The sequence below is a fragment of the Aethalodelphis obliquidens genome, unplaced genomic scaffold (genome assembly GCF_003676395.1).
Source record: "Aethalodelphis obliquidens isolate GAN/ISIS:26980383/991018 unplaced genomic scaffold, ASM367639v1 scaffold7, whole genome shotgun sequence".
NCBI classification, from domain to species: Eukaryota; Metazoa; Chordata; class Mammalia; order Artiodactyla; family Delphinidae; genus Aethalodelphis; species Aethalodelphis obliquidens.
In genome coordinates this window covers 32161394-32188243 of record NW_020837951.1, presented here as the reverse complement: position 1 = coordinate 32188243, position 26850 = coordinate 32161394, and the positions used below count along the sequence as shown (strand labels likewise).

Here is a 26850-nt window from a genome sequence, read left to right as displayed (position 1 = left end):
TTTATGGCAATACAATCCTACCTTAAGAAATAGGAAACATCTCGAATAAACAACCTAACCTTGCACCTAAAACAATTAGAGAAAGAAGAACAAATAAACCCCAAAGTTAGCAGAAGGAAAGAAATCATAAAGATCAGATCAGAAGTAAATGAAAAAGAAATGAAGGAGATGATAGCAAAGATCAACAAAACCAAAAGCTGGTTCTTTGAGAAGATAAACAAAATTGATAAACCATTGCCAGACTCATCAAGAAAAAAAGGGAGGAGTCTCAAATCAATAGAATTAGAAATGAAAAAGGAGAAGTAACAACTGACACTGCAGAAATACAAAATACCATGAGAGATTACTACAAGCAACTCTATGCCAATAAAATGGACAACCTGGTAGAAATGGACAAATTATTAGAAATGCACAACCTGCCAAGACTGAATCAGGAAGAAATAGAAAATATGAACAGACCAATCACAAGCACTGAAATTGAAACTGTGATTAAAAATCTTCCAACAAACAAAAGCCCAGGACCAGATGGCTTCACAGGCGAATTCTATCAAACATTTAGAGAAGAGCTAACACCTATCCTTCTCAAACTCTTCCAAAATATAGCACAGGGAGGAACACTCCCCAACTCATTCTACGAGGCCACCATCACCCTGATACCAAAACCAGACAAAGATGTCACAAAGAAAGAAAACTACAGGCCAATATCACTGATGAACATAGATGCAAAAATCCTCTACAAAATACTAGCAAACAGAATCCAACAGCACATTAAGAGGATCATACACCATGATCAAGTGGGGTTTATTCCAGGAATGCAAGGATTCTTCAGTATACGCAAATCAATCAATGTGATTCACCATATTAAAAAATTGAAGGAGAAAAACCATATGATCATCTCAATAGATGCAGAGAAAGCTTTTGACAAAATTCAACACCCATTTATGATAAAAACCCTCCAGAAAGTAGGCATAGAGGGAACTTTCCTCAGCATAATAGAGGCCATATATGAAAAACCCACAGCCAACATCGTCCTCAATGGTGAAAAACTGAAACCATTTCCACGAAGATCAGAAAGAAGACAAGGCTGCCCACTCTCACCACTCTTATTCAACATAGTTTTAGAAGTTTTAGCCACAGCAATCAGAGAAGAAAAGGAAATAAAAGGAATCCAAATCGGAAAAGAAGAAGTAAAGCTGTCACTGTTTGCAGATGACATGATACTATACATAGAGAATCCTAAAGATGCTACCAGAAAACTGCTGGAGCTAATCAATGAATTCTGTAAAGTAGCAGGATACAAAATTAATGCACAGAAATCTCTGGCATTCCTATACACTAATGATGAAAAATCTGAAAGTGAAATCAAGAAAACACTCCCATTTACCATTGTAACAAAAAGAATAAAATACCTAAGAATAAACCTACCTAAGGAGACAAAAGACCTGTATGCAGAAAATTATAAGACACTGATGAAAGAAATTAAAGATGATACAAATAGATGGAGAGGTATACCATGTTCTTGGATTGGAAGAATCAACATTGTGACAATGACTCTACTACCCAAAGCAATCTACAGATGCAATGCAATCCCTATCAAACTACCACTGGCATTTATCACAGAACTAGAACAAAAAATTTCACAATTTGTATGGAAAAACAAAAGACCCAGAATAGCCAAAGCAATCTTGAGAACAAAAAACAGAGCTGGAGGAATCAGGCTCCCTGACTTCAGACTATACTACAAAGCTACAGTAATCAAGACAGTATGGTACTGGCACAAAAACAGAAATATAGATCAATGGAACAGGACAGAAAGCCCAGAGACAAACCCATGCTCATATGGTCACCTTATCTTTGATAATGGAGGCAGGAATGTACAGTGGAGAAAGGACAGCCTCTTCAATAAGTGGTGCTGGGAAAACTGGACAGCTACATGTAAAAGTATGAGATTAGATCACTCCCTAACACCATACACAAAAATAAGCTCAAAATGGATTAAAGACCTAAATGTAAGGCCAGACACTATCAAACTCTTAGAGGAAAACACAGGCAGAACACTCTATGACATAAATCACAGCAAGATCCTTTATGACCCACCTCCTAGAGAAATGGAAATAAAAACAAAAATAAACAAGTGGGACTTAATGAAACTGCAAAGCTTTTGCACAGCAAAGGAAACAATAAACAAGACCAAAGAATGGGAGAGAATATTTGCAAATGAAGCAACTGACAAAGGATTAATGTCCAAAATTTATAACAGCTCAATAACAAAAAAACAAACAACCCAATCCAAAAATGGGCAGAAGACCTAAATAGACATTTCTCCAAAGAAGATATACAGACTGCCAACAAACACATGAAAGAATGCTCAACATCATTAATCATTAGAGAAATGCAAATCAAAACTACATTGAGATATCATCTCACACCAGTCAGAATGGCCATCATCAAAAAGCTAGAAACAATAAATGCTGGAGAGGGTGTATAGAAAAGGGAACACTCTTGCACTGCTGGTGGGAATGTGAATTGGTACAGCCACTATGGAGAACAGTATGCAGGTTCCTTAAAAAACTACAAATAGAACTACCATATGACCCAGCAATCCCACTACTGGGCATATACCCTGAGAAAACCATAATTCAAAAAGAGTCATGTACCAAAATGTTCATTGCAGCTTTATTTACAATAGCCAGGAGATGGAAACAACCTAAGTGTCCATCATCAGATAAATGGATAAAGAAGATGTGGCACATATATACAATGGAATATTACTCAGCCATAAAAAGAAACGAAATTGAGTTATTTGTAGTGAGGTGGATGGACCTAGAGTCTGTCATACAGAGTGAAGTAAGTCAGAAAGAGAAAGACAAATACCGTATGCTAACACATATATATGGAATTTAAGAAAAAAAAAGTCATGAAGAACCTAGGGGTAAGACAGGATTAAAGACACAGACCTACTAGAGAACAGACTTGAGGATATGGGGAGGGGGAAGGGTAAGCTGTGACAAAGTGAGAGAGTCGCATGGATATATATACACTACCAAACGTAAAATAGCTAGCTAGTGGGAAGCAGCCGCATAGCACAGGGAGATCAGCTCAGTGCTTTGTGACCACCTAGAGGGGTGGGATAGGGAGGGTGGGAGGGAGGGAGATGTAAGAGGGAAGAGTTATGGGAACATATGTATATGTATAACTGATTCACTTTGTTATAAAGCAGAAATTAACACACCATTGTAAAGCAATTATACTCCAATAAAGATGTAAAAAAAAAAAAAGGTTAAGAGAATTGCACCTATTTAGCCCAGAGAAGAGAAATTTAGGGAATGCCCTGACTATTTTCAAATATTTCAGAGGACTTTATGTGAGAGATTCAAAGTAATGGTTTTCTGTGCCTATGGAGAATAATAAAAAACAAATGGACAATTAAAAATAATAATAACAATAAGCAAAGGGCTTGAATAGACATTTTTCCAAAGAAGACATACAAATCACCAACAAATTCATGAAAAATTGCTCGACATCACTAATTATGGAAATGGAAATGAAAACCACAATGAGATATCACCTCATACCTATTAGGATGATTATTGAAAAAAAATAAGATAAATGCTGGCAAGTATGTGGAGAAAAGGGAACCCTGGTCCACTGTTGGTGTGAATGTAAATTGGTGCCGCCATTATGGAAAACAGAGAGGAGTTTCGTCAAAATATTAAAAAATAGGACTTCCATATGATCCAGCAATTTTACTTTTGGGTATTTATCCAAAGGAACAGAAATCAAGATCTTGGAGAGATACCTGCACTTCCACATTCACTGCAGCCTTGTTCATAGTAGCCAAGATGTGGAAATAACATAAATGTTCACTGATGGATGAATATGTTTAAAAAAATGTGGTATATACATACAATGGAATATTATTCAGCCTTTAAAAAGAAGGAAATCCAGCCATTCGCAAAAACATGGATAGATATGGAGGACATTATCCTAAGTGAAATAAGCCAGACACAGAAAGACAAATACTTTATGATATCACTTATATGTGGAATCTAAAATAATCACTCATAGAAGCAGAGTAGAATGGTGGCTGCCAGGGGCTGGGAAGAGGAGGAAATGGGGATGTGAAGGTTAAAGGGTACAAAGTTTCAGTTACACAGGATAAGTAAGTTCTGGAGATTTACTATATAGCATAGTGACTTAGTTAACAATACTCTTTTGTATACTTAAAATTTGCTAAGGGGGTAGATCTTATGTTAAGTGTTCTTACCACAAAATAATAATAATAACAATAATAAGAATGGAGGTGGAAGGAAACTTTGGAGAGGATGGATATGTTTACTGCCTTGACAGTTTCATGGGTACAGCTTTTTATATGTCAATCATACCTCAATAAAGTGTTGTTTATAATATGTATATAATTATAGTCACACTTAGTAAGCACATATTATGGGCCACATATGTCATGTGCATTATTTCATTTACCCTTCACAGGAACCCTAGGACTTAGATGTTAGATGACTATTTCCACTTAACAGTTGAGAAAACTGAGTCTAAGAGAGGCTAATTTACTTGCCAAAGGTTACAGACCTGGTAAATTCTATAGCCAGGATTTTAAACCCCGGCCTGTCATTTAGTACCAGTATCACTACCTCACACATGCAGGACCTTTCACAGCTCACTGATTATCACTGTCATTAACTCTGTGAATTCTCTCATTCCCCAGGTGCGGGTGAAGAATGTGAGCCTCACAGAGATTGAGTGGCCTGCCCCTGTCCACAGTTGGCAATCAGTGGTTCTGGGGCTGGAACCCAGACTCTCTGCTCTGCGCGCTCTGTACCACAGCACACTGACACACACCTGCTAAATATTTTGTCCTAAAATTGTTTTCTTTTATTATGACTTCCATAAAACACAACCAAAAAAAGGTAAACACATGAGATTAACACAGAGAAATGTTGAATGACTGCCTATAATTAAACTTATTTTTAAGACCCCTTTCCATGGGCCCCTAAACATGATGTAATTGCAGTCCAAGGCTTCCTACACACAGATAGATATCAGCTCCCGGCCACATGTAAACACTAGGCTCTGGGTCCAAATGATCTCCATCTAAGACTCTTGGGGGTGGGAATCATTCAAAAGAGGCCGTGAGGCTACAGAACCCTGCCCAACTCCCCATCCATACAAAGCAATTTCCTGCCCTCCCTCCTATTTCTTGTCCCCCTGCCGGTCCCTCCCACTTTGTGGCTGGATTTGCCCCACGACTACAACTACCATGCTGACCCCCAACCTAAGTTCTCCTGGGCTGGCGCCCATTAATGATTCCTCTCTGGCCTCCCAACCAGATCTGGACACTGTGCAGCATACTCCCTATAATCTGACCATACTCCTTCCCAGATATCTTGATACCTATAGTCTGTAGTGAACTCAACCCCAGATAAGACACTTTAAAGAATAATGTCATCCATTTATCTGAAAGTCCATAATGCATAGAACCCCCACTGAGTAAAAGTGGACCCTTAGTAAAAGCCATTAATTAAGCTGAATTTAAAAATATCGGGACTTCCCTGGTGGCACAGTGGTTAAGAATCCACCTGCCAACGCAGGGGACACGGGTTCGAGCCCTGGTTCGGGAAGATCCCACATGCTGCGGAATAACTAAGCCTGTGCGCCACAACTACTGAGCCTGTGCTCTGGAGCCCATGAGCCGCAACTACTGAGCCTGCGTGCCACAACTACTGAAGCCTGCGAGCCTAGAGACCATGCTCCGCAACAAGAGAAGCCACCACAGTGAGAAGCCTGTGCACCACAACGAAGTGTATCTCCCGCTTGTCGCAACTAGAGAAAGCCTGCTCACAGCAAAAAAGATCCAATGCAGCCAAAAATAAATAAATAAAAATAAATAAATTTATAAAAAAGAAAATCTATATCAAGTTAGCACTCTTTCCAAATATCATTATGAATTAGAGTTCCTTAAATGATTATTCATTAGTTGTAACAAATTTATTTTGGGATGTCTTAAAGAACAAATTTAAAGATTAATCAACTAATGCTCCCTGATACTGAAACTGCTAAACTTCTCATGGAATATAAAAAGCAAATTTACTTTTAAAACATCCTCTTCCAGGTTATGGGGCTTAGGGCACTGATTGCAAGTGTTACTTGGCTACTTCTATAAAAAGGTTTGTGATATCCAGTAATAGTACTCTTAAAGAAAAATTAGCATCTTTAGAATAGGATTCCTGAATATTACTCATCGCAGCTTGTGGAATTCAACCAAACCACAGCCAAGGGACCAACGCCTGGTTGATATCCAGAAACAGCCAGACCTGGCAGTCTGGTCTGTGGTGTCAACAGTCCAAGCAAGGAGTGGATAGAACTCAAGGGGGCATGGGAGTAAATACTTCCCACAGCATCCCAAAGATGGTCATCTGGCTCAAGTGACCCTAAAATTCAATTTTTCATTCCCAATAGTGCCTTTTAAAAAATGTCAGGCTTAATTATTATAATAAAGTAATCCAGTTTTGATGCTCTTGTGCCTTATTTAAGAATACTTCCCCACTTTCTGTTTTTATGTGATCTCTATTACACAGTTGAGTTTCACCCATTTTTGGTAGTAATTTCTATCTTTCAAAACATGTGCTGAACCTCTACTTTACTCACAAATGAATGAGAGTCCCTGATCTCCAGGCAGCCTCTCCTTTTACCTCCCTGCTCTGTTAAACACTGCCATTCCCTTCATAGTCCCTCCAAAGTGGGTTCCACCTAAAGCAGACTTGCTACCCATCCTCTAGATGAGTCCTCCACTCATTTCTCTACGTATCTCCCACCCACATCCTCATTTCCTCTGTGGACTTCAGATGCAGCTGACACATCTAAGCCCATTCTGGCAGACTGTCCTCAGAAAGGACTCCTTTGATTCTGCTGTCTCCTTGCTGTATCTGGTATTTAGTCTTAATGATTTTCTTTGTGTGTTTCATCTCATTCTATTCACTTCCCCCAATTCCTCTTGACAAGCATCATTTTGGTTTCTCCATCAATCACCAAACTCCTTTAGAAATATAATGGAAAGGAGGGTGGAGTTTCGGGAAGGATGGCTTTTGAAAACCTGAATGCAAATGGCATTGCTAACAAGCTGTGTGACCTAAGGAAAATCACATAGCATCTCTGAGCCTCTATTTGCTGGTCTGTAAAAGGGAGATTATCACCCCAATTAACCAGGGTTGGAATACGATGATCATGAAATGATGAAAGGGAAGGAGCTCCACAAATCACAAAGAACTGTCCAGAAGTAAACTGTTATTCCCCTAGCAACATCCCTGCAGCTGTTAGCAGCTGTATAATTCTTCCAGCCACAGGACCCAATGTTCTCATCTCTTCTCTTGAAAACTTACTCCAGGGAGGCCCGTCCCAATGACCCCCGTTTTAGTTTCATAGAAGGTGCAGCTGGGTCCTCATCCATTGCAGCAAGGCTCTAAGTTTGCTAGTGGTCTGCCACACAGGTAATTTCTTAAAACGTCCCCATGGCACATCTTATTCCTTCTCAGTCCTTGGAGAAAAGCACCTGGTAAGTGGTTAATCCGAGCCATCCTCACCACCTTGCCATTTCACACGTCTAGGGGCAACAGAACGGTGTTGAAAGGGCACAGGCTTTGAGGTTTGATGGGCCTGGGTTTGAATTCTACCATCAACCCTTACTAGCTGTGTGATCCTGGCAAGTTTCTTAACTCTGTGAGCCTCAGTTTTCTCATCTATAAAATGGAGACAATAATATCTCACATAGGCACTCAATAGTAATCATTACGATGATGATTTATATTACAGAAATGTGAGGAATTTAAGGAGCATCTAGTTTTACTGCTACTTTTACTGGGATTGTTCATACTTCTTAATAATTGGTTAACCAAGTCCCAAGGTTTCCTGAAACCACTGTGCCATTCATAGGCCCAAGGAGGGAAACCCTCCAGCATCCCCCTAGATGACCAATTTTTCTCCTAGGACATCTGCCAAGATAAATCCCATTTCTCATACCATGCTCCATATCGCCAGAAAATGGAAATAAGACAAATGTAACTCTTGGATTAATTCCAAACTGAACCACTCACTGTTCCCCAAATAAGCCCCTTATATTCTTGCCCAAATCCTGCCCATCTTCCAAGTCTCACACTCTCTGCTCCCCCTGGTGTTCTTGGATAACATGTCTTATCTCTTTCTCTGTCTTGATACCTCCCAGAGGGCAGAGACCCTGCTACCATCTCATTGGGGAAGTTCAGAGTGGGGCTTAAGGGGAAGAGGAGATGGGGAAGATGGTACCAATGACCTATACAGGAAGTAGAAAGATCAATTACTGAAGTCAGGGAAAATTTGAACCCAAGAGTTATCCTATGTTCAGACAGGATGTTCATGATGGGAAAATGCAGTCTAGTGTAAGAAACCGAATAAGAGAAGAGCTATGGGGACTCTTTACCCTGGAAAAATGCAAAATATCCTCACAGGGCTTTCCACATACAATGTTCTGTAAGGCCATGATTAAAATCCATAAATAATGAGAAGGTAGATGTGAACACAGAATACACATTATTGTTCAATCAGTGCAGAAATTATCATCAATTAGGCCAACTGGAGAGTCTCAGAACTGTAGAGATGTTCAAACTGTGCTAGAGGTCTCTCCTCCTCTGAATACTTTTAGTGTGTTTAATATTCCTTTTCCCTGCAGGATCCCATGTTTTGTAGCTGTCCCCTTCTCAGGCTCCTCAGGGTCAAAGCTGAGTTTGATTCCTGCCTGTCTTCTTGGTAACCAGCAGAAGGTCAGCCACAGAATCCTCCTCTATAACTGGGTGATGGACCACATTTCCTCACATCTGAGTAAGCCTCAGGGTCAGGGCTTGAGATGCAGAAATTTGATTGATTCTGAGTCCAGTATCTTTACAAGACAATGCAACCACCATGCTAGCTGAGAGACCACCATGAATAACTGCTGACAGAGACCTGCCCACCTCCTGGCCCCCTCTTCCCTTACCTGTCTAACCCTGGCAGGAATGCCTCCTCAACCCTACCTGTGGGCTCAGCCTGGCCCCTAGCTCTTTACTTCTATCTTGTCCTGAGGTAAAGGGAAGCATGAGGCCTCGGTGTAAGCGTAAGCCAACACGGTGACTGAGCCAACTCAGACTTAATCTCCAGGAGACAAGACCTCCAGTCTTTTTACCATCTAGTCAATGCTGTAACAACAATGGGTTCGGAGTGCTATCACCTTAAGAAATCACCTGTTTTCATTTTTCCTTGTTCTAGTATACACATAACTTTTGCATAGCAAAAACCAAAGAAAAATTACAAGTTTTATTTTGCTTCACATTATAAAAATTTGTTTCCATCTTGTTACCTAGTCTCTAGTGGTCTAGTGGCTGCATAATATTTCATCAGGTTGATATACCACAATTTACTTAACCAGCTCTCTATTTTGGGACAATTAGTTACTTCCAAATTTAAAATAAACAATACTGCAATGAATACCTTTCTCTGAATTTAAATTTTTTTCAAGGATAGATTGTTCAGAAATGGAATCAATGATTCAAAGAATAAAAGCTTTCAAAGACAATACGGAGTATTTAAAGTTAGTGGGGCATTTTTTTTAACATATTTATTGGAGTATAATTGCTTTACAATGTTGTATTAGTTTATGCTGTATAACAAAGTGAAATATGTATACATATATCCCCATATCTCCTCCCTCTTGCGTCTCCCTCTCACCCTCCCTATCCCACCCCTCTAGGTGGTCACAACGCACTGAGCTGATCTCCCTGTGCTATGCAGCTGCTTCCCAGTAGTTATTTTATATTTGGTAGTGTATATATGTCAGTGTCTCTCTCTCAGCTTACCTTTCCCCCTCCCCGTGTCCTCAAGTCCATTCTCTATGTCTGTGTCTTTATTCCTGTCCTGCCCTTAGGTTCTTTAGAACCATTTCTTTTTTTTTTTTTTACATTCCATATATATGTTAGCATATGGTATTTGCTTTTCTCTTTCTGACTTACTTCACTCTGTATGACAGACTCTAGGTCCATCCACTTCACTACAAATAATTCAATTTCATTTCTTTTCATGGTTGAGTAATATTCCATTGTATATATGTGCCACATCTTCTTTATCCATTCATCTGTCAATGGACACTTAGGTTGCTTCCATGTCCTGGCTATTGTAAAGAGTGCTGCGATGAACATTGTGGTACATGACTCTTTTTGAATTATGGTTTTCTCAGGGTATATGCCCAGTAGTGGGATTGCTGGGTTTTATGGTAATTCTATTTTTAGTTCTTTAAGGAACCTCCATACTGTTCTTCACAGTGGCTGTGTCAATTTACATTCCCACAAACAGTGCAAGACGGTTCCCTTTTCTCCACACTCTCTCCAGCATTTATTGTTTGAAGATTTTTTGATGATGGTCATTGTGTGAGGTGATACCTCACTGTGGTTTTGATTTGCATTTCTCTAATAATTAGTGATGCTGAGCATCCTTTCAAGTGTTTGTTGGCAATCTGTATAACTTCTTTGGAGAAATGTCTATTTAGGTCTTCTGCCCAGTTTTGGATTGGGTTGTTTGTTTTTTAGATATTGAGCTGCGTGAGCTGCTTGTATATTTTGGAGATTAATCCTTTGTCAGTTGCTTCGTTTGCAAATATTTTCTCCCATTCTGAGGGTTGCCTTTTCGTCGTGTTTATGGTTTCCTTTGGTGTGCAAAAGCTTTTAAGTTTCATTAGGTCCCATTTGTTTATTTTTGTTTTTATTTCCATTTCTCTAGGAGGTGGGTCAAAAAGGATCTTGCTGTGATTTATGTCATAGAGTGTTCTGCCTATGTTTTCCTCTAAGAGTTTGATAGTTTCTGGCCTTACATTTAGGTCTTTAATCCATGGAGAGATATACCATGTTCTTGGATTGGAAGAATCAACATTGTGGAAATGACTATACTAACCAAAGCAATCTACAGATGCAATGCAATCCCTATCAAACTACCAATGGCATTTTTCACAGAACAGGAACAAAACATTTCACAATTTGTATGGAAACACAAAAGACCCCAAATAGCCAAAGCAATCTTGAGAATGAAAAATGGAGCTGGAGGAATCAGGCTCCCAGACTTCAGACTATACTACAAAGCTACAGTAATCAAGACAGTATGGTACTGGCACAAAAACAGAAATATAGATCAATGGAAGAGGATAGAAAGCCCAGAGATAAACCCAAGCACATATGATCACCTTATCTTTGACAAGGAGGCAAGAATATACAATGGAGAAAAGACAGCCTCTTCAATAAGTGGTGCTACGAAAACTGGACAGCTACATGTAAAAGAATTAAATTAGGACACTTCCTTACACCATACACAAAATAGTAGGGTATTTTAAAGACTTTACATTACTATAAGCAATATGTAAATAAGTATTTCAGTTTAGCACAGCATTACCTTTATCAGGTATCATGATTAACATTTTTACTAATTTAGAATATATAGTAGTATCTCATTAAAATTTTTTTTGTACTTCTTTAATTACTGGTGAGTTGGAAGGTTTCCTTTATGTTTGTAACCAACCACATTGCAACTTGTATATTTTAACAGCACAAGAATTTTTGCTCAAGTGGTCTAGATGTTTGGGTTCCTGCATTTATAAACTGTTCTCCCTGGCTCTGGCTTTATAACCTATATGCTAATTTCCCTGATACCACTTGATCCGATATTTGTCTACTGTTTAACCAAAGTCTACAGACTTGGGTAGGGACTTATAATCATGGATTAAGACAATGTCACTTGCAGTAGAAGTTTGGGTTCCAGTATAAACTCTGGTGTTTTTTGTTTTTTAAACTATATGGCATTAGCTGATTCACTTTTTCTCTTAGAGCCTCCCTTTTCTCACTTGGAGAAAAGAGTAACAGCACTTATCCGCTTACCCCACAGTGTTATATGAGAACTGTGAGCCTTGTAAAAGCAGGGTCAGACAACTTTTTCTGTAAAGGGCCATGTGGTAACTATTTTGGGCTTATAGATCATATGGTCTCTGTCACACCTACTCAACTCTGCTATTGTAGCATGAAAGTAGCATAGACAATGATAGTCTATGAATGAGTATGCCTGTGGTCCATCAAAGGTTTTTTATGAATATTGATATTTAATTTTATATTTGTATAGAAACATATCATTTATATGTAGATATATTTATGTATGTAAATAAATTTACATTTTAATAAGTTACATATAATGTATGTTATAACATATATTATATATAACATTTTACATGTTATATATAATATACTTACATTTAAATGTTATATAATTACATATAATTATATATAAATGTATAATTTAATTTTATAAAATTTTCATGTATCACAAAATATTGTTCTTCTTTTGATTTTTTTCAACCATTTGAAAGTGTAAAATGTAAAACCATTCTTTGCTCATGCTCTATACAAAAACAGGCAGCAGGCTGGATTTGGCCCACAGCCTGTAGTTTGCCAACCTCTGCTCTAAAGCCCTATCCAACAGCATGAGATCTCATGGGACAGTCAAAACAAATAGGTAGATAGAACAGGACTTTTCGTTGTGAAAACAAGGGACAAAGAAGGTGGAGTGACTTGCCCAAAGCCACACAGCCCTTCAGAGGCGGAACTGGGATTTCAATCAGATCTGCCTGATTCCAAACCCCCAAGCAATGTCTACCGTAGCAGCTACCTCCCCAGTCAGTGATTCCAGCCCTGGGCCAACTCTTTCCTGCCAGAACCTATTCCTGACCTCACCTCCTTCCTAAGCCTGCTCCACACTGCCCCCCACCCAAGGCCAGGGACTGCCATGGCAGCATCAGAATTTAAGAGAGAAAGAGCATACCTAGCTCTTTTGGCTTCTACAAAGAGGCCCTTGATTCTCCAACCACAGAGTCATGTACTTGCAGGAATCAAGCACCAGCTTTCCACATTCACGGAGATGTTTAGTGGTATACAGACAGAGTTCAAATCTGCCTGCCACGTTCTGCACTCACTCGCTTGTCAGGTATCTCAGATTATAAATCTTTTCTCTCATGATGTGTGACCATTACCACATCCTTCTTTTTAGTCTGCTTTTGAGAAGTTCTATACTCTTGGAGGACAAGGCCAGCAACAATAACAAAATCACCTCTGTTGGAAACAAGAAATGATACTACAAGAGGAACAGGGCTAGGTCAGTGGAAAGAGAACACAATTTGTAAAACGATCACCAAAGTTCAAGAGTTGATTCTGCCATGAATTATCTCATCACCCTGAGGTTTAGTTTCTTAGCTGAAAATGAGGATAATTAGCTTCAAATGAGAACATATATGTAGTGTGCTTTGTAAACTGTTGAGTGCTATACAAACTTTAGTTAACAATACTATTATCAGGCTTTTACTACTCCAAACACTATCTTGAATTATGATTTTCTCAGCCCTATTTGAAAGGTGATGTTTGTCATCTTCTACAGAAGCTCCAAGGCAATGTTTTCAGATTTTTTTTTCCCCTCAAGCATTACTTGATTTCTTGAATGAATGGGAAACTGAATTCATTATGAATTCTATTGGCACCAGCACGAATCCAAAGTATACGGGTCTGAAGTGACAAATGATAGGATGTTATTGCAGGGGCTTGTGGGGGCTGGCAGCACAAGCAGAGGAGCAAGCCCCATCTTCCTTGGCAGTGGCATCAACAACCTCTGCACAGCACCAAGGCTGCCGCCTACACTGAGCACATCGCAAAGCTTCCTACAGCATCAACTCTCAGCATGGCTGGGCCCTGAAACCCCAGGGATGTCAGATACACACCTCACCCCGGCTCTCTGGGGACTCAGTCACCTAGACAAGCATCCTCTCCTTAGGTTCTGATCAGTGCCTGTTAACCCTGCCTCACTTGATACAATTTATTCATTTTACTTATGGGGAAATTGAGGCTCATATGGTAAAGGTGACCTGCTCCAAGTTATGTAAGCCCTTGTCTTAGCATTAGGAGACTTTGGTGTAAGTTCCTATTCTGCAACCGACTAGCTATGTGACCTTGGTCGACTTATCATTGGTGAAAGGTGATTAATTCTATCATCTAGCATTTCAATAGCGCTTTAGGGTTGATCAACTGTATTCACAATGTAATCCTTACAATAAGGTAGGCATTGTGGTAATCTGCATTTTGTCTAAGAGGAAAGAGAAGTTCAGAGAAACTAAGTGATTTGCAAAGTTACATTACTAATAAGTGGCATCTTCTGGATCCAAATAAAATATTTTCTCTACCAATTCATATGGCTCAAATTACTCAGTAATGAAACAGAATTAAAACTTGCCTTGAAAAACTTACAGGATATATATGAAAGTATGCTGAACTAAACACTACTCGACCATCGGTTCCCAGCATCTTGAAAATGAGGGCTTATATTAGCTATCTATTGCTGGGAAATAAACCACCCCTAAACGTAGCAGTTTATAACAACATTTATGTTCTCATCCAGTTTCAGAGGGTCAGGAACATGGCAGCAGCTTAGTTGGGAGACTTTGGCAAAGTTGCAGTCATCTCAAGACTTGACTGGGGCTGGAATCCTCTTCCAGGCTGTCTCCTGTGGTTGGTGGCTGGAGGCCACCATTCCTCCCCATGGGGGTCGGGGAGCCATCTCCATAGGTTGCCTGAGTGTCCTCATGATGTGGCAGCTGGCTTCCCTCAGACTGAGTGATCCAAGAGCGAGACAGAGCACACCCAACATGGAAACCACAGTCTCTTTATAACCTAATTTTAAGAGTGACATACCATCACTTCTGCACTTTTCTATTCTCTAAGTCCAACCTACACTCAACGGGAGAGGATTACACCCATACACATGAATATCATGAGATCAGGAGCATGAGGGCCATTTTGGAAACCGGTTACCATAAGATACCTTTATAATTCTAAAATCTTTGTTGACTCTCATGAGATCAAGATCATAATTTTTGTATCATCTGTTTAATTGATAAAATATTAAACTACATGAAATTGCTCAGATTTGACTATTTGTGACTCACAAAACTGGTAATTTCATATGGTTCAGCCTAATTTTTAACCTCTAGAAGTTCTCAGATATTTACTAACACTTTTTGATTAAGTTGTACTTTATTAATTATAATAGCATATGTGTTCATTGGGAAAATGTTAATATTTATAGTTGGAGGTATGTTATTTATTTAGTCTTTGGACAATGCTTGGTGGAAAATGGATTCATGCTTATCCCCCATCTTTCTAGAATTAATTGCATAAACCCACAGGGGTCTAAACCTCAGAAACTTAATCACTGAACAAGCTAGGTATGACAATAACTCTAGTAGATGCCAAGAGTCCTTTTTATTATAGCATACTGCCTTTCAGTATGTCTTATTATCAGACATAGAAACAGCCCTTCTGTTAAAAGAACAATTCTAACGAATCAGTTCCGACTTGCCAGTCAGAGGCTTCTGTCATACTTTACAGTCCTGAAGCAATGACCCTAAAGGAATAGTGTCTTAAGCTTATTTATGATTTTAGTCCCCCAACTTTTGAAAGTCTCTACTTGAAGCTATTGGTCTGTTGCCTCCTTACTGATCTACATGGTTAATGCTCTTACCGTCAATACTACTCTATACAAAGTAGTTGATGCCAACAGTTAATTTAGTGAGCTGCTATTCTACACAGTTACTGAGAAACTTCTACGGGCAGAAACTCATCTAGCTCCTGGAGGTATAGTTGTGAATGAGACAGGCAAGATCTTTCCTCTCATGAACTTTATATTCTAATGGTTCTCAAACCTGGCTGTTTAGAAATATGGATCCTTACGACCCACCCTAGACTTACTGAATCAGGAAATGTGGGATTGAGGTGAGGAATTTACATTTCCTAATGCCCCACAAGTGACTCTGATGCAGCTGAGTCCATGGCTCAGCACTTGGGAACCACTGGTGCATATTTCAGTTCTCAACTGCTTCACCTCCCATTTAGTCCACAGCCCACAGCAATGGTTGCCACTTAACCACTTCACAGAAATTGCTCTTGCTAACATCACCATGAACTCCTGAGAGACAAGTCCATTAATTATTCTAGACTTCTCTTACTTTCTCCCTATGGCATGATGTTGCTGGCCTCACCCTGCTTCTTAAAATCCCCCTGGCTTTTAACAACATTCTCTTTTTGTTCTCCTCCTACATTCACTCTGGTTGCTCCCTTTCAGTGTCCCGCTATTGATCCTCTTCCTTTCCCACTGGATAAATGGTGGCATTGCTCAGTATTCTGGCTTCAGTCAACTCTTCTCACTCTCCAAAGTGTTCCTGGGTGATTTCCCCCATAACCCTGGTTTAAGCAGTCTATGTCAATGACTTGAAACCCTGTACACCAGACCACATTCCCCAGGACTGGTAGCACTCATCAGCACACAACACTCAATAGACCCAATGATGTAACCCATTTATTCATGAAGGATATTAATAAATATATTCTTACTTAGGATCCAGTGGTCCAGAGCTATTTATTAAGCTAAACAAACACTGTAATTTAACTCAAACTACATGGTGAACTTCCTGAGAGCAGGAACTGGGTCTTTTTATTTCTGTGCCCTCACTTATTCAGGACACTTTTTTGAGAATATAACAGAATAACCAGTTAAAAAATTGACTTGTGTCAATCTCAGTACCCAAACCCATCAGAAAAAAATAGAAAAAGTCTATGTTCCTGCCCCATGAAGTTAACCAGCCTTTTGTTTCAGAGAAGTCACCAGGTGAGTGAGCTTCTCTAAAGATGAGTGCTAAACAATATTTTCGTGTTTTAAATTCTGAACCTGAAAGGGAAGAGGGGATGGAAGCTATTTATTGAAGGCTAAAGGGAAGGGAAGGACAGGGAAGAAGATAGGGTGGCACAAATGTGACATTCTTTGCACAGGTGTATATGTATGTGCATATGCATATTAGCTCCATATGTGGAGATAATATATATGTATATGTGCACATATATTCTATAACACATATATGAAGATCATATATATATATATATATATATATATAATACAATATCTCATACGATTACTATGAAAAGTAAATGAACTAATGTAAATAAAACACTGAGCATGTACCTGGTACATAGTAATGGTGCATTCTGCTCTCTCCAAAATCCTACTTGCTTAAGCAAAGACAAAACTACAAAGAATTCTCATTTGAGTCAGACCCAATTGTTAAGCCTAACATTAGGCCAGAGAGTGAATAACTGCACTGTTGAAATTGTATACGTAATTGCATACGTTTGTTTTTCTGAGGATAGAAGCCATAACTTTCATGAGATCCTCAAAAGAGTCCGTGTCTCTAAAAATTTCTACAAGGCCTAAGAATCATGTGCTGGCCAACATTTCAACAACTGTTATCATTCTTACTTATTCCTGAACATACTACTTTCCCAATCAAGGTAAGTATCAGTGACTCAAAGATGCTCCTTTTAAGGAGGCTAGTGGAATCTTCATTCATTCATGCATGCATGCATTCATTTATGCAAGAGGCAGTCATTTGTACTGACTCTACATTTGACATTACTAAGCCCAGGGTACAGAGACACACAGACTGTGAGATCATTCAAAAGACAACTACCTAAGCTGTGATGAAGGCTTAGGTAGTGACCCTAAAGTGACCATAAAATCTGAAAAAGGAACATCCCAGAAGCTTAGCAGCAACAGCTTCAAGATCTGCTACTGTCAAAAACAACAAAAATTGTTCTGAGGAAGGGCGATCACTCAGTAGGGCACAGAAATGTGACAGAGAATGTTTTCTCTTTAACTGGACTGAAGCTAAGGAAAGATCATCTCCCAACAGCCCCACCCGCACCCTCCCTGCCTCTTTATTTTCAGGTTTTTTGAACTGAAATTTAAAAATCTCTTTATGTTCTATAGTTTTTCTTTTAGCTTAGTATGAATTGTGGGCTCTTGGAATCTTTGAAGTGGGAAGGTCCCTAATCTACAGACACGACACATAAATTAGGTATAATCTTGAAAATACCCAAGGACAAGAGTCTTACTACCTTGAGAGATCCATTCTATATTTGAGTGGGTCTAATTATTAGCTGTTTCTTCCTTGTTTTGAGCTAAAATTTGCTCTAATTTTCACCTTAAAGTCCTAATTCCATCTTCTGGGAAAATACATGTCTTCTACATCAATATTTTAAATTAACAGGTCATAAAATAAATTTTGGAATTACATCCAGCATTGTATTTAATGCAACTGAATAGGATAGAATAGGATAGGAGAGAATAATAGAAGAGTAGAATAGAAAATATTAGAGTTATAGCATGTGAGAGACAGGTTTTTTTTTCAAGGTTTTGTTTCAGTTGTTTATAGATGTAAATGTGCGCTAGGTTTGATATAAAATGTCTTTCTTGCTATGGGTTGCCACTGAAAAGTTTGAAAAACACCAATTCCTTCAGATAGGTTAAGACATCTGTGTCATGGACCCCTATGTCTTCTGTTCTCCAGATTCAATATCCCAGTATTCTTCAGTACTTGTCCATTTGTTTCTAGTCCATTCCCTACTTTGGTCTCTCTTCTCTGACTAGGCTCTCTCTTAAATGTTCCTCTTGAAATGGAAGGCGCAGAACCTCCCAGCTAGGACAGGACTGGGGGACCAGGGTACAATACACACGTTGGGGCAGGAAGACAGGCAGGAGTTCTCCCTGCTTCAATGTTTGCTAAGTCCTCAGATGCCTTCAGCAGTGGAGAACCAAGGTCATTGACCCTATCACCAGAAAGCTTCCAAGAAGGTGTTTTTGGGAGACGTGGATTCAAAAATACATAGTGCACAGCTGCTCTACCAGGTTTCAGGGTAGTACCAAGAGAGAAAGAAGACCACCATCCTGTGCAATCCAGGCCCACACACAATTATTATCTCACTGAATCTGTGAGTTACGCAGTATCGTTTTCACCTCATTTTATAATAAGAAAACTGAGGTTCGGAGAAAAGATGAGAAACTTCTTGATGTATTTTAGGAGTTATAAAACTTGCAATAAATGGTCATCAGACAACCTGCAATGTGCTATAGGTGACAATGGTGGTAGCTCTCACTTAAATAGCACTTTGTTGTTTTCAAGACAGTCTCATATCCTTTATTCCAATCATCCAGGGGTATGTGCAGGGTCCATGATAGGGTTCCTATCTTCCAGATGAGAACATGGGTCCAGGGAGATTATGTTACTTGTCCAAGACCACACAGCTAGAAGGCAGTACAGCTACTTCTAACTTGGGTCGCAACTCTAAATCCAACGCTATTTTCGTGGGCTTCTCTGCCTAATGCTGACAGTTTTACCCAGACCTACAGAAGCAAATTACTCTTTATCTTCCCTGGTCTGGAAATTTACAAAGAGATTCTAGGATGCTAATGCTCTATCCAGCTATCCTGTTATGACCAAGATGGCACTAGCCTTTGTAACTCTAGAATAAGATGGATTCTTCCCGTAAATGGCCAACAAGCTGGGGCCAAGTTGTAAACATTATTTACATCAACCTCAGACAATAGCTGAATCTGTAGTTGGGGTGCCAGGGAATATATGAGAAAACCAGGCAGCCTTAATCCCTGCAGCACGTGTGAGGAAATAAAGACCACCTTGACTGATGGCTGGCTTGATACGTCTGAAGAGGATTAAGTCTGGCTGCAACAGAAATGGCTGGGAAGCCAAAGTGAAGAGAACTCGATGAGGTATGGCCTACAAAGTTTAAACTTCTAATCTCCACGGACCAGAGTGACTTCGTAAGGAATTCAAGAAGAACGCAATTCGCTCAACATATAATAGGATCCTGAAATCTGAAGAATGTTTTCCTGAGGCCAGAAAAAGGCAAGAAGTGTACTGGTGCCCACTGTGGGATGACTGAAGTCTCAGGCAGACTGTGGCAGTGCTACTTTGATAACTCAGTGCTACAGGGGTATTGCAGGGTTGATGACATTTGCAGGTGTTGACACCTACCCAAACTCATCTTCTAGCTTAACAGGTAGAAGCAAGCAGCTAAACATATCCACGCATTCATCCAAACCAGCAGACTGGCAAAGTCAGGCCCAGCAATAAATGGAGTTTAATCTCTGGAATTTAACTTGAAATACCGTCACTGGATTTTTTAGGTGATTCTCTGGCCCCCCCAATCCCTGCCCACTGTTTTTCTTCCTTTAGGGGTTTGTCTTTTGATAATAAGCTCTACTTGCATTTGCAAAATATAAAAAGTGAACTTCCAGATGGACTTCTTAAAGTGCAATCCAAACATGAGGGAAACAAGAAATCCAAAAGTCAAAGGCGAGTGGGAGGTTTTCTTCTCCTCCAAATCTCTGGGGAGTCCGATTCATTCAGCATGTTCACATTCTGGTTTAATTTCCATTTTCTATAATAAGAGATGAAGATGTAATATGTCAATGTTGATGTATCAGAGAGATGATGAATTCCAGGCTAAAACACGGCGACATCTGCTTGGAAACGAGATGGAAGAAATTAAGATGCTTACCATGATTATTTTCCTCCCGAGCAAATTTATAGTATCTTTGGTCTCAAGGGCAGAAATTCCAGACAGATTAGCTTTTCATCTCCTAGGTAACTCTCTGAACTGCACAGCTATAGAAATTCTTTGCTTTAACATTGGGTGTCCTTATTAGGGAAATATCTTAAATTCTGTGCCAACAAAGAAACTCATTGACTACTAAGCAATAATCATGAAAAAATTTATGACATGGATTACAAACAGGTGCTCCAAAGAGAACAAAAGCTGGGGTTATTCACCGCTTGGACTAACTGAAAAACATTATTTACATCTAGCACAGTACATTTTATGCTTTTAGTAAATATTTTTTCTGGGCTATGTGTCCTCATATTCTAGGGAGGGTAAGTTTGCTTAAGTACCAGAGAGAATTGGCGAATGTAAATAGAGCTACATAATAATAGGTGCTAGAGCACTAGAATTGCCTATACTATACTCATTCATAAATTAATCAACAAAAATGTATCCAGTCTCTACTACATCTGTGTTCAGCTCTGGAGATGCAAAGATAAATACAATATGATGTCTGCTTAGTTCAAATTTGCTTTATTTACTTTTTACAAACATCTTAGGAAGCTGTGCAGGCATAAGCATGTCCATTTCATAGATGAGGAAGCTGAGGCTTGATGAGGTCACATATGAGGAAGTACCAAAGTCAAGACTGGTACCCCAACCTTCTTTCTTCAAATCCAGTGCTCTGCCCACTCCCTCACACACTGGCATGATTGAGATGAGACCCAAAGGGGGTTTGGATGACCCAAGGGCAACCACTGAGGGCAACCTCAGTGCCTGAGGACATCAAAACTGGCTTTTGACCCAGTATTAACATCCCAGTGCATTCCATTTTCATTTTTTATCCAGATGTTTAGCACCGTGTAGACACAGCTATGGTCTCAATCATGACTAAGTGATACTTTTCAGGAATTACTGAAATGCTCATTGAAAAACTATTCTAATTGCATTTTGAAATGATCCAGTGGGGGAAAGTGTTTGGACCTTTTTGAAGCAGTTTCTCTCAGAATTTAAGCAACAGGAGTTGTAAAATATTCCCCAAAATATTGCTTGGCATGACAACCTCTTTCAACACAAATGAGCCATTGATAAAAAGGAATTTGTTAAGAGAGACAGGAGTTGGGGTGAAGCTCATTAGCCACTTGGTTGCCAGGGAAGCGAAGCTGCCAGAGAAGCCTGGATTGAAGATGAACACGGGGGGGTGGGGGCCTGGGTCATTTGCAGTCAGTAGGGGGCAAAGAGGACATTTTATAGCCTTATTAGGTACAAATGATTTGGTTTTTTTATACTGGCAAAATCAATATGTAACTACTCCAAAATAACCATGATGAAATGGAAACAACACAATAAAATGGAAATGATTTTGGGGTGAGAAAAATCTAAATTGGAGGATTCCCTTACCTGTTAGTTGTGTGACTTTGGGCAAATCTCTGAACAACTCTGAACTTCCATTTCCTCATCTCCAAAATGAAGATAATCAATCCTATCTCATAGGATGATGAAGGATTTGAAAGCACTTTTTAAATTATAAAACAGTATGTGAATCCAAGTTTTCCTTTTTTATTTACAAGAGAAATTCAAATCCAAATACAGTGTTGAACATCTCTCTGTGCTCAAATATTATTCATCACCAATGCACTCTAACTTCCAGCTGCCCCAGCCGTGGTCACACTCGTGCTGCATCTGTCCTAAGAATGTATATTCAGAGTGCCTTCTGTGGGTGTTTCCCAAGGCTTCAGTTCTGTGATCACAAGCCTGAGAATGTTTGCTGCATCTCTGATTTGAGAAAGCAAGCCCTTCGATTAGTTTTCTAAGCACCATTATACAAAAGGCCACACAGAGACTACATTCAGATGTCTGACGGCCATCTTGAGCTTGACTCTTGATTTCTAACCTCTCCAGCCTGTTCCTTCACTAGTTCCTCGCACCTCAGCAGACAGCAACTCCATTCACTTTTCCCCGTCCATGTCCAATCCATCCCCCAGTCCTGTCACCGCTGTCTTGAAATACATCACTCATACAAGCTCTTCTTGCCTCCTCCCCCAGGGCCACCCTACTCCACCCCCCAAGTACCCTTGGTCTGGAATACTGCCAGTCTTCACTGGTCTTTTCCACCCTTACCCCTTTACAGTCTATTATTCCTGCAGCAACCAGAGTGACCCTTTAAAAATATGTTAGGCCAATCACAGAGACCCTTTCCTAGCTCATTAAGAATAAGGGCCAAAGTCTTAACCACGGTCTACAAGACCCCAGCTGAGCTGATCTGGCTTCCCACTACCTCTCAACTTCATTTCCTTCCATCTGCTCAGTTAATCCAGCCACTTTGGTGCTCTAGTCCACCAATACCCTCTTGCTTTGGGAAAAATTTGTGCTTGTCATTCCCCTTGCATGGATAATTTTTATCCCAGATGCTCACGTTTCATTTTTTTCACTTTACCCAAGATTCTGCAACAAACATCATTTCCTTGGAGAAATAATCTCCTGATCTCTTCTGCTGCTTATTGTTCTTCTTAGCACTGACTTATATTATATTATGTTATATTATACCGTATTATATTATGCCACACCATACTGTATTATATTATTGTTTATTGTTTGTCTCCCTACTGGAATATAAGCCCCACAGGGGCAGATATTTGGTCTCTTTCATTTGTTGCCATATCACCAGCATTTAGATTAAATCAGTACATTGTAGATGCTTTCAGAGGCTGTGTGACACATCCTTGAAACCATCAGGAGACCAGGGCTGCCTTTCAATTGTGGGCATACTTTTTTTTTTTTTTTTTTTTTTTGTGGGCATACTTAACCCAGCTTGGTCGATGGTATAATCAAGTTTAGAAAGAACCGTGTATCAACCAAATGGTATCCTGCCTGGAGCTGAGGAATAAGGAGTGACTGAAGAGCACGAAAGTCCTAGCTCACAGGAGTTAAGTAACTTGCCCAAACTTACAGATAAAATATAGAAAAATTAATATTTGAACTGAAGGGGCTGAGAACATGCCACCCCAAAATATGCCACTTTGGCATATTGATTATTTTGAGCTGAAGGCACATGCAGGAGGGGTTCTCTGATCTCCCCCTTTTGACCTAAAAACAGGTTATAAAATTTCCTGTAAGCAAGGTGACCTCCCTGCACCAGGAGAAGAACATTCTTATCACCAGGTGAGTTGACACCAAAATGGATCTGTACAAACAAACCTACTAAAATAATCCTTAATTCCATTAGTTTCCCCAATATATTTCCCAGTCACTTTTCCACAACTCACTGCCCCTAGAAGCTTAAATGCCTTTTCCTTTGTTTTGTCACTTTTCCACAAATTTATCATTCCTTGTTTAAAAGGGTATATAAGCTCTTGGTTCTAAGAGCTTCTTAGGGTCTTCATTTTTCTTATGGAGACTCCTATGTACATGTAAAAATATTAAATAAAATTTGTATGCTTTTCTCCTGTTAACCTGTCTTATGACAGTTTAATTCTCAGGTCCAGCCACAAAACCTAAGAGGATAAAGGAAAAATTTTTCCTCTCCTATAGAACAATACTGTAGACAATGCTACCTCCCTAATGCATTTAAACTGAATTGAACGTTCCTGCAGTAGCCCCCAGATGTAGGTGAGTTGAACCTCTGAGTTAGTTCCTGCAGTCTGAAAAGATACCATAGAATTTCTAGAGCTGATAAGCAGAGACATTGAGCCTGGACAACGATGGCCACTCCAGGGACCTCTGGTGGCTGCTACCTCTGACACCCAGGAAGCTGTGAGAAGTGTAGCCTCCTCTCAGGCCCTAGGAGGGTCTCCAAAAAGAAGATTCCAGCCTATTGGTCCAGCCTGAGCGGGTATCATGGAATTCACCCAGAGAAAAGGTGAACTTTAGCTTCATTAATGATTGTGAAATGCTGGCATTTGGTTCCTAGCGACTGCTTCTTTCCTCTAATTCTCTTGAAATCTCTCAGCTATGAAAGCTGGTCACCAGGAAGATGTTTGTAAATATCCCTCAAGGGGGCTGTCCTCTGGGCTAGAGACAACATCCTGACTCCAGAGGCTTACCAGGTCCTCTGAAGTTGGCAGAGGAGATGGGTCAATGTTTGTCCACATATCTAAGGAAGGAGATGTTTTCATGCAGGCACCACTAAACCTTGATAAAGGCACTTCTCGCCTGTCTTGTAAGAGGCTGGGTCCTGTCCCTTCTGTAGCTCCCAAATCCTAGCACACTCTGAAGTGAACTGTCTTCACCAATGGCAGAATAAGTAAAAATCCTCATCAAGACATTCTGATCTCATACAAATATCAGTTCTTATGATCTCCAAAACTCTCTCACTGTGCTTTGCACAGGCATTACCAATAACCAACGATATTGTTCTCTCCCGGGCATGCTGAGAGAAAAAGCTATTTTACTGAAGATCGTTTCTTTGACATTCACGCTCCAACAAGGATAGTCTCTTCTGGGCCTAATTTGACTTCTTTATGTGCCAAGAGGAAACTTTCTATCTGAAGGGCAGGCATACAGATAACTGAAGAGCCTTTAGGAGGTACTTTATAATTTCCTTGAATTTCCTAGAATGTTTGGAGAATAATGTGTATTGATTAGCTGTCTCTTTCAAAATGCTTAAACTTCTCCTATCCTTTTATTTTTTTAAGGGAATTAACAGTGAAGAGAAAAAATAAGAATATACCGACTCACTCATCCATACATTTCCATATTTCCATGAAATGTAACAGAGTCCATGCAAGAACAGTGGAAGCCAAGCAGCTATTCCTGATGAATTTGGAATTGAGGTCATGGAAATAAGAGAGATGGCAGTGACTCCTTGAGACCATGTTATAATCTGAATCTGACACTAGGATGGCCAGCGTGGTGACTGCACGGCCACTTCAGGAGGCAAGAGTTGAGATCAGGGGCACGTAACCTTCAGCTGCCCGGCACAAAGGGAAGGCGAGTTCCGAGCACACCACAGACCTAGTCTGTGTCATTTAACATGCAGAGCACGACACTCCTAGGGCAACGCTGTCATAGAAAATTCTGCTTCCAACCAGTGAACTGGCACAAAACAAAAAAATTAAAGCTATGACCAACGATGTCACATAATAGCAAAACAAGCAAGTCCGAAGGTTGTTTTTTTTTTTTTTTTACTATAGTGCCCTATGTGCAGGGCTTCTGAATTTTTTTTTCCTCCAGCCTAGGCCTTACCTGGTCACTCCAGGGGATCGACATTTTAGCATAGCAAAGACTACACATTCATGACACATTAATGAGCCATGGCTGAAGTTTTGCTAGTGGAAAGAGCACTAGATTTAGAGATAGGAGATCTGGGCTGTATTCCTGATTGTGGCTACTAGCTGCATAACTTTGCACAAATCACCTAATTTTCTTAGTCTTGTCGCTACATCTATAGAATGCAAAACCTGGAAAATATAAAGGACTAATCTTATGAAGTAGGCATTATCATCTCCATGTTACAGGTGAGGAAACTGTGGCCACACAGTTAATAAGGAAAAGAACCTAGGCAACGTAAGATTTTTTAGATTACGTTTCTAGTGTCGGTCTACACCATGATTTCCTGAGCTGGCCTTGACCAAGAAGGAGAAGGAGTGATCAGGAGTGGACTTCACAGCGTGAGAAGCCCAGGAAGGGGTGTTAGCAGAGAGGGGAAAGAATGGCAGCGAAGCTACTGCTTATCCACCCAACACTCAAGTCCACTCATGCTCTTATCCCTTGGATACACCCTCTGGCTTCTAAGGTGAGGAAAAGACCAGTCCCTAAATCTCTGAGGACCAATGCAAGTGGACGTGCCTCACAAGTAGAAACAAAGGCCTGGAGTCCATTCAAGGAACTAGAGCCTTTGATTTTACGTTAAATGCATTTTACATTTAATGTACTGTGAGGTGAGTAATTAATTAATGCACAGAGCATTAAAAGTCTCACATTAAACTTCACTGAGCCCAGTTTTGAGTGTGAGGTAGCAAAAAATAATAGCTCCTGAAACCATTTTCTCTTTTTTTCAAGGTGTCCTTTAGGGAAGTTGGAGTTACAACAAAAGAAGTAAAAGAGTTTGCTTTGGTCTTCTTTCCAGCTTTCCTGTAACTTCCGGGTCCACCCTCAGTGCCAGCAACAGCCCCACCTCCTTTCCTCTGACAAGTCTCAGTCACAGCCTCACCTCCTAAGGGAAGCCTTCCCTGGCTGCACCCAGAGTCAGGGGACCTATTCAGTGTTCCCACCCAAAGCACCAGGAAACTCTCCTCTACAGCATATCTCACGCTTCTACTTGTTCCATTAAATTTTGGTAATTATTGGTTGAGTGTCTGTCTTCCTGAGA

General features: G+C 39.9%; 1 long non-coding RNA gene across 1 annotated transcript in view; it reads right to left on the bottom strand.

Moving 5' to 3' along the window:
• Window positions 1-20157: 20157 nt before the first annotated feature.
• The window catches only part of LOC113619895 (uncharacterized), a 321238-nt gene continuing 314545 nt past the window's right edge, over window positions 20158-26850 (bottom strand). Inside the window, exon 6 of the long non-coding RNA XR_003432572.1 lies at window positions 20158-20378. This is a non-coding gene — a long non-coding RNA (uncharacterized LOC113619895). The remainder of the gene's footprint in view (window positions 20379-26850) is intronic.